The sequence below is a fragment of the Gossypium hirsutum genome, chromosome D07 (genome assembly GCF_007990345.1).
Source record: "Gossypium hirsutum isolate 1008001.06 chromosome D07, Gossypium_hirsutum_v2.1, whole genome shotgun sequence".
Lineage (NCBI taxonomy): Eukaryota > Viridiplantae > Streptophyta > Magnoliopsida > Malvales > Malvaceae > Gossypium > Gossypium hirsutum.
In genome coordinates, this window is record NC_053443.1 from 49,155,085 (window position 1) to 49,163,459 (window position 8,375).

At 30.1% G+C, this 8,375-nt stretch overlaps 1 long non-coding RNA gene across 1 annotated transcript; it reads left to right on the forward strand.

Moving 5' to 3' along the window:
- Window positions 1-1,918: 1,918 nt before the first annotated feature.
- Window positions 1,919-7,956, forward strand: LOC107954801 (uncharacterized). The gene is made up of 4 exons (XR_001699691.2): window positions 1,919-2,571; window positions 2,710-2,789; window positions 2,872-3,843; window positions 7,555-7,956. It is a non-coding gene; the product is annotated as an uncharacterized lncRNA (long non-coding RNA).
- The last annotated feature ends 419 nt before the right edge of the window (window positions 7,957-8,375 follow it).

Below are 8,375 nucleotides of genomic sequence, written 5' to 3' on the forward strand. Positions count from 1 at the left end.
GGGACAGAAACGATGGTATTTCTTTTTCTTTTCATTTCGTTTTTTGAGAAAAAAAAATGATAGTATTTAAAAGAGAGAAAATTTGTATAAATTAGATTTTAGATGAGGACTTATTTGGCCCTCCAATTTTATTTATAAGAAAAAATCATTTTAGCCCTTTATCTATTATTTTTACTCTTTTTTTTTATAGTTCTTAAACTTTTGATTGTTGTCAAATCACTCCAAAATGGATAGAAAAGTTGTTAACTTTGGTAACATGGCATACACGTGGATTACCATGTGGATGATACATGAAGATTTAATTAATTTTTAAAATTTTTAAAAAATTTAAATATGTATAAATTATTTTTATAAATCATTAAAATCATTTAAAAAGTATTAACATTATTAAAAATATTCTTAAATTTAAAAAAAATAATTAAATGTTTACATGCCAACTACGTGGGAATCCACATGTATTCCACGACAGCAAAGTTAACAAATGTTAACATTTTCATTCATTTTGAGTTGATTTGACAAAAAAAATATAAATTTGATGGTTAAAAGAAAGGGAAAAATAAATGGAGGGCTCAATTGACTTTTTTTGGAGATTTTTTTTTTTGTAAAATTGGATGGCCAAAAAAAAGCACAAATATAAACTTTAATTGTAGTTTAATTTCAGAAAAGTAAAGAAGGGAATAAGCTTTAGCTTTATACCTTTTTTCTTTTGTCCTAATCACGCATTACCAATAAATAAGTAAAAAGTAAATCAACAAAAAATATAAACTAGAATTTAGATTCTTATCCTATCAAATATAAAGAATTTAGAGACATATTTACTTTATAAACTTAATTTATTGTGAGTAAAAATAAAAATTAAATATAAACATATTAGTCATAAATTTAATTATAAAATTTTAAAAATAATTGTTTAAGCATCCTAATTTCCTTCAAGATCTTCATTATCTTCCATAAAAAATGAAAAACAAAATAGCATAAGCATTTTATTAAATTATATACATCACATTAAAATATATTTCCTTTTAGCAGGTGAGAAGAAAATTGTCTTCTTCGTCGTCTTCTTGTAGTTCCTTAACATGATGACATCATTCTCACAAAAAAATGGTGTCTCAAACATAACAGAAATTGTTCCGAGAAGGTTTTGTTATTAATAATAACGTTTATATATATATATATATATACTTGGTTTTAAATGGAAATAATTTATTTAAATTTTGACGTTTACAAATGGAATTTTTTTTAAAAATTATAATGTGAATATGAATATTTGTATACAACCTTATTAGATATACAAAAGCATAATATTGAGACAAATGGTACATCTCTCTTTCTTTTCTATTTCTATTTTATAATTATTAATTATCTATTTTTTATAATAAAATTAGATTACAGATACATCATTAAATTTTAGAAAAATATTCAAAGTAATTTATCCCTTAAAAGAACTATCTAAAATTTTAAACTATTGCTATATCACTTATAAATGAAAAAAAAAAGAAGCTAAATAGATTGTTTTTTAAAACATAAATAGTTTTGGAAGTATGAATAAAAATAAATTTTAAAATTAATAAATAATAATTTTAAGAAATGTAATTCTTTTTCAAGAGACCTTTTTTTTTTTGGTTAACAAATATATTATTTTTTATATCTCTCTTTTTGATATATATATATTGAAACTAATTTCAGATTGGGCTTTATTGTAATAACTCAATAGTACATAAGTATAAAAATTAAAGGAGAAGAACGAGACATAAAGGAGCCCAGATATAAGACTTGGCCCAAGCAAACCAACACTAAAATAATGAGGAAACGAAAACCAAACCTAAGAGCAACAACCAAAAAAGAAGGCCCAAAATTAAAATTTGGCCTGGAAATCAAAAACAAAAATAAAAATCAGAAGTCTCTGGAACCTCATTAACCACTCTATTTCTCTGCCCAATCAGAAACTGATTTGTCGCCGTCTTGTCTCTTCATCTGACATTCTTTTTCAAGACACTTTCAAATTCCTAAGGAAAAGCTCTTTTCCATCTAATCCATTGCCATCCCTTTTCAAACTCCCCCCCCCCATTTCATCTTCTTCCTTTCATATTCAATCTGGTTCTTTCATCCTATCCCTTTCCTCTTGCTTTTCTGCAGATTCGGGAGCACTTCCAATAAGGTAAATTTCCTTCTTACTCTTCATCGTTTCATTTGCTAAAATATGCGCAAGATTGTTTGCTATTCATGGGGTATATTCAAATCTACATTCCCTATATTTTAACAATAGATGATGAATATCATGAATACAAGCACATACCAGAGACTTATTTAGGCTTTTCGCCTTACACTTTTTTATTATTGATAAAGAATCTCCTTCAATAATGATTTTTTTCCATTGCATGTCAATGTCGATCTGGATCGCTTTTCGGCACGCGAGTGCCTCAGCCGCAAAAGCTGATACAACTCGTTGATGGATCTCTAAGCATGATAAAAGAACATTGCCCTCACTATCTCTGGCCACGATCCCCACTGCCAGTTAGCAAAGTCTCCCATCGTATGCTGCATCAAAATTAATCTTCACAACCTGATCAGGTGGCTGTCTCCCATTTACTAACAGCTAGAGAAATTTGTGGGTTTCTTTTATCAATCTCATTTAGCTCTGATATGTAGCTATTAATGAAACTCACTATTTTTTTTTTCCAAATTTGCTAACCTCCTTATGCACTCTAGCATTCCTATCTCCCCAAATTGCCCATAATGCACAGTAAAAAATCCTACACTGGGATGGCAAGTTCTGCGAAAATACCCAGGTTAGCCACTGTAAAAACCCCAAATGAGTTTCTTGCAAAATTAACTAGCATGATAACTCTCTCCAAACTAAAACTGAAACAGGACATTCACGGAAGAGATGGTCCATATTCTCTGTTCCTATTCCACACCGGGGACATATTGTAGTGTTCGTTACCTCTCTTTGTAGCATGTTAACTCGTATATGTAGATAATTCCACGATATTTTCCAGATTGTAATTTTTACTTTTGAAGGTAGATTCAGTAGCCATAGTTTTTTTTTTTTGTAAAATTCCTTATAGTCGGCTTGTAAAGCGTAAGCTCTAGTGTCACGGACTTAGAGTTTTTCCACACGATCCGTGCGGCCTTAGGCAGTTTCTTTGCTTAAAAACGCCTAAGTCAGCCTAACTCGCAATGATAAAGGATTCAACAGCAAAAACGCCTAAGTTGGCCTAACTTGCAAAGATAAATGATTCAACAGAATTCCCTCAAGGCACCCACGAAGAACAGCAGAAGAACGAAGTAAGAACGAACGTTTAAAGATGAACGAAAGCCATAGAAAAGCAAGAACACTTGAGAGAAAAGTTTGAGTGAATACTCTCAAAATTCTTACTGATAAATTAATGAATTACAATGAGTAAAGAGGTCTCTATTTATAGTTTAGCCTCAAAGTACATCAAAGGCTACAATTAAAAGTTGTATACAATTAGAACTCTAAGACACAATTAGAAGCTGCATACAATTAGAACTCTAAGATTACATAATCATATCTTCTTGGATTACTTTCCCTTTTTACCAAGCTCTTGGGATGGGTTTTTAATCTCTTCAGGCAACGGGCCAGTTTGGTTGGGCCAAATGACCTCTTTCAAATACAATGGATCGCACAAGTTTGTCATGGTTGCGTGCTCCCATGCGCAACCCATGACACTAGGATCGTCTTCAATGCTTTGTAATAGTTTATGGGCACTGTGTACTGTGAATTCATCCGACACTTCACCACTCTAGGCTTGAAAGTCTTCGTGAGGTTCTTCTACCAACAGAATACGGATAATCTTCTCGGCTACTTCCTCCAGAAAGGTAGAAACTATCAACTCCTTTTTCCATGTTCTACTATTTGAATCAATTAACTTAGCAACTTTAGAATCGCTCAAATTAGTAATTAATGACGATAACCAGACATTTTTTGCATCTGGAATCCATAAATCATGAATTACTAAAATATTCGTACCCCTGCCCACCTTCCAGTACAATCCCTTCTCTAAAATGCCCTTTGTAGCCTAAATGATCTTCCATGTATTCGGATTGTTGTTCCTTAATCGCTAATTGATAGTAAGTCCTCACTTTTTCCATGCCTTGCTTATCAAGTTTTGTCTTAATTACGAAGACCATATGGGGATTATACTGCTTTAGAAAATATCGCAGCCTTCTTACTGCCCATGGACTCCACAATCCACAGACATTTCAACTTATATTTATCATTGCGTCCGGTCGGCTTGCCTCTTGGCAGCCGTCGATTTCAAAAATTTTGGAGTATCAAGTTGCTCAAAATTGACAGTCATCACTTCTGATAAGACCTCATCACAGTCTTCTATTCTGTCTTGTTTCAATCTTTTAATCTCGTATTCATATATGACTTCCCTACCACATATATCAATTCTTGCTTTCGAGGATTTCCTCTTTCTCGTATTACTCTCAGCCTTTGTCTGAATCATCACGGCCACTGGTTTAATTCTTTTCCAGCTTATTTTTTTCGCAAGATTTGAATTATTACCCTGCTTTTCTGTACTATCAATCAACTTCTCATGTTCTTTTATTACAGATATACGCTCTTACTCCTTTATCACCTCCTCCCCTCCCATCAGTTTCATATTCCTTTGTAACCCCCAAATCTCGCTATTCCCTCCTGCTATTATTTTAGAAGTATTTGGCAGTAATTTTCTACCTCATGTATAAGAGCATTGAGCCCTCATCTTCTTTGACAAAACATTAAATTTCATAATCTCTTTCCCAATTAATTTTGGTTTTGTAATAGCCCGATTTTTACCTTAATCAGACAAAGTGATTTTAGGATTACAAATTCGAGTTAAAAAATATTTTAAAATTATTTTTGGTATTTGCAGTATGTGAATTACTATGTGTGAAAAATTCGTATGAAAATTTGATCGTTTGAGTGCTCAATTTGATAAAAAGGTCCTAATCGCACAAAATGAAAATTTAAGGGTTAAATCTAAAAGCATCTATTTGTTGTTGTCTTTTCAATTAGAAGGTTTAAAGATGTAATTTAATCACTATTTAGATAGTGGGTGGCTAAGGTCAAACTAACCTTAATATAAAAAGGTTATAATTATTTTTAATAAGGTTAAATTAGTAAATTACAAATTATTATAATACATAATAGTTAAAACATAAAATATAGTTTGTATCATCTTCTTTGGCCGAAATTGAGATGAAAGAAAGCCATTAAAATGCTTCAAGAAGGTTCGGCCATATCCTTGCTTAATTAAAGGTTTTTTTTGTTCGATTTTTAAAAATTTTTATGTTTTTGATATCGTTGCTTTGTGCACCACAAGACTCATGCTTTAATTTTAGAATTTGGTGATGATTTTGTGATATGCCATTGATGAATTCTTGAGCTTTGTGATATTTGATGATGAAATATAAAAGATATGTGAAAGATTAACATGTTTTGTCTTTGAATTTTTGGTGAAATTGAGTAATTAGGGCTAAATTGTGAAATTAAATTTTTGAGGGCCTAAAATGTGAAATAAATGAAATGTATGGACTTGTATGAGCACTAGGAACATTCGGCCCTTGTATAGTGTAGGCAAATTTTGTGTACTTTGTGTTGTATGTAATAGGGGCTAAATTGCAAAAAGTGTAAATGTTAGGGGCAAAATGGTAATTTTTCTATTTATGTGTTTTTGGACTAAATTGAATGTGATAATATTTAAACTAGCTCACTTTGAATATATTTAGATCAAGAACCAAAGAAATCGAAGTTAGATTAGGGAAAAGCTAAAGTTGTCGATTAATCGTTCGGTCTCGATTTTACACTGTCCGAGGTAAGTCGATTAGCTATTTAATTTTATTAAATCAGTATATATATATATGTATATCAATTGTATTTTTATTGAGCTAAAATTAAAAGTATATAAATCGAATTGAAAGTATGAAATTATGTACATATATATATGTTAGGTTCGAATGACTATCAATATGCAAATATGCATATAAATGTCCTTGTAATAAATTTAGGTATAAATATAAATATGTATAAATTATATTTCAATAAATATGTATATACATGTAAATTTCGTTGTATTGAATTTAGGTATAGAATTACATAGGTATGTGATATATTCAAACATATATATGTATATGTGTAAATAAGATTTGAATTTAGTTAATGTTGTTTGTTATATATGTTTACAAGATGTCCAAATAGATATATATATATGTGTATAAAATATTTGTATAAGTTGGATCGAATAAGCCTGTATACTTATGAATATATATTTATATTGAGTATAAGTATGAAATTATACTTATATATATATGTTAAATTCGAATATGTATATGTATACATGTATAAGTTCTTGTTTCTAATATAAGTATAGAATTATATATATAATTTTTAGATTCAAATATGTATATATGTACATGTATAAGATCTGGTATTGAAATGGTATATGAAATTATATAGGTATATGTGGTATTCGAATGTTAAAGGTACATAGTATATTATAAGATAAATTTTATAATATTAGTAGTAGAACCTAAAGTATGAGGTTATATATATAAATATGTTTTTGTTGAATTATTGAATTATCACGTTAGATTTGGTAATTGAGATTTATATATCCATGTGTTTTAAAGATATAAGTTATGAATTTTGAGTTGAATTTTTATGCATGGATTTTATATACATATATAGTTTGAAAGTAAGATGATTTAGACTTTACATCTAGCAGGCTTGATGCCTGTGAAATATTTCAGACTTTATGTCTAGCAGGTTTGATGCCGGTGAAATATTTCAGACTTTACGTCTAGTAGACTAATTGCCAGTATACTGAATCCGGTTTTAAGCCTAGCAGGTTAAACGTCGATTAATCTGTTTAAATTATGTGAATGTTCAGATTCATGTGTTTGAAGAAGTTGTGCATATATTCGGCATAGGTGGTTGATAATTGTATATATATATGCATATGTTATATGTAGTTGAAAGGTATATATATATGTATGCATTTGGCATATGAAATTGATGAGTATCCATATACGCAATTGGGGATATATATGTATGTGTATAAACATTTGTTTTTAAGTAAATGTTGAGTAAGAATGCATTCAGTTATATCCATTATATATGAGTTAGGTTAAAATTTTATGATTGGTATATATATATACCCAGATACGAAATGTGATTTGTATTTTTGTATAGGTTTGATTATATGTACATGTTAAGTACACATGCATTTGGATATATGCAAGTGATAAATACATGTATACATTTGGTTATAATAAGTGTATATACATTTGGAGCTAATATCTGTTAAACATATATGTATATAAGCATTCGACTATTCATGTTTATAGTGAATATACATTCGGTTTTAAGAGTTGATAATTAAGTATGCATTTGACTGTATGTAATAGTTAACATATATAGTATTTGTGAATTCATTAAGTGTACCAGGAAATTACATTATTATTTATATAATTTCTGTTATGCTATAGACTTACTAAGCTATAAAAGCTTACTTTGTTTGTTTATGTCTTTCTGTTTTATAGACTTAAAGATCAAGCTTCAAGCTCGGGGATCGTCAGCAAGTTCATCACTCTATCTACTGTCTCAGTATTAAACTATTTAAATTTTAACTATGGCATGTATAGGCTAGATAAATGTTTTGGAAAGTCGTACTTTGATATATTGTATATGAAATTAATAGCCATACGAAAATGGCTTATATTCTTATGATTTAACTGGATTGTAATAATTTTGTTTTGTTTTAAATGGTCAAAAGAGAAGTTTAAAATTTTGCATGTTTAATATTAGACCTAGCTATTTATATGTAACGGTTAAAATTATTGAACTAGACTGAATGTCTGTTCTAAGTTGTGTTTTGATTAGTAATGCCTATTAACCCTAATTCGATGACGGATACGAGTTAAGGGTGTTACATTTGATTGGTATCAAAGCTACAGTTTAGTCGGTTCTAGAACTAACGTAGCGCGTGTGAGTCTAGCTGTACATGTCATATTTTATATCTCGATAGTGTGATGATTTCTAGCATCTAAAAATATGTTTTCGTATAGGAATGGATCCCGATCGAGCTCTAGCTGACGACGTTGAAAGTATAGCGCCTGCTCTTGCGCAAGGGGCAGTGTCAGTTGATTCTCGGCCTACCTAGAGTAGCCAAGAGGGGGAGGCAAAGCAAGCCTTCTACCAAATGATGAATGGTTGGTTTACACAATATATTAGAACCAATCCGGCTGTGCAACAACCCTCACCTCAGAATAATCCATCTTCGATATCTGTGATACCTCTGATGATTGATCTGATGAGGTTAAGTAGGCCCCCTGTTTATAAAATTAGAAAATATGCGGCTAAA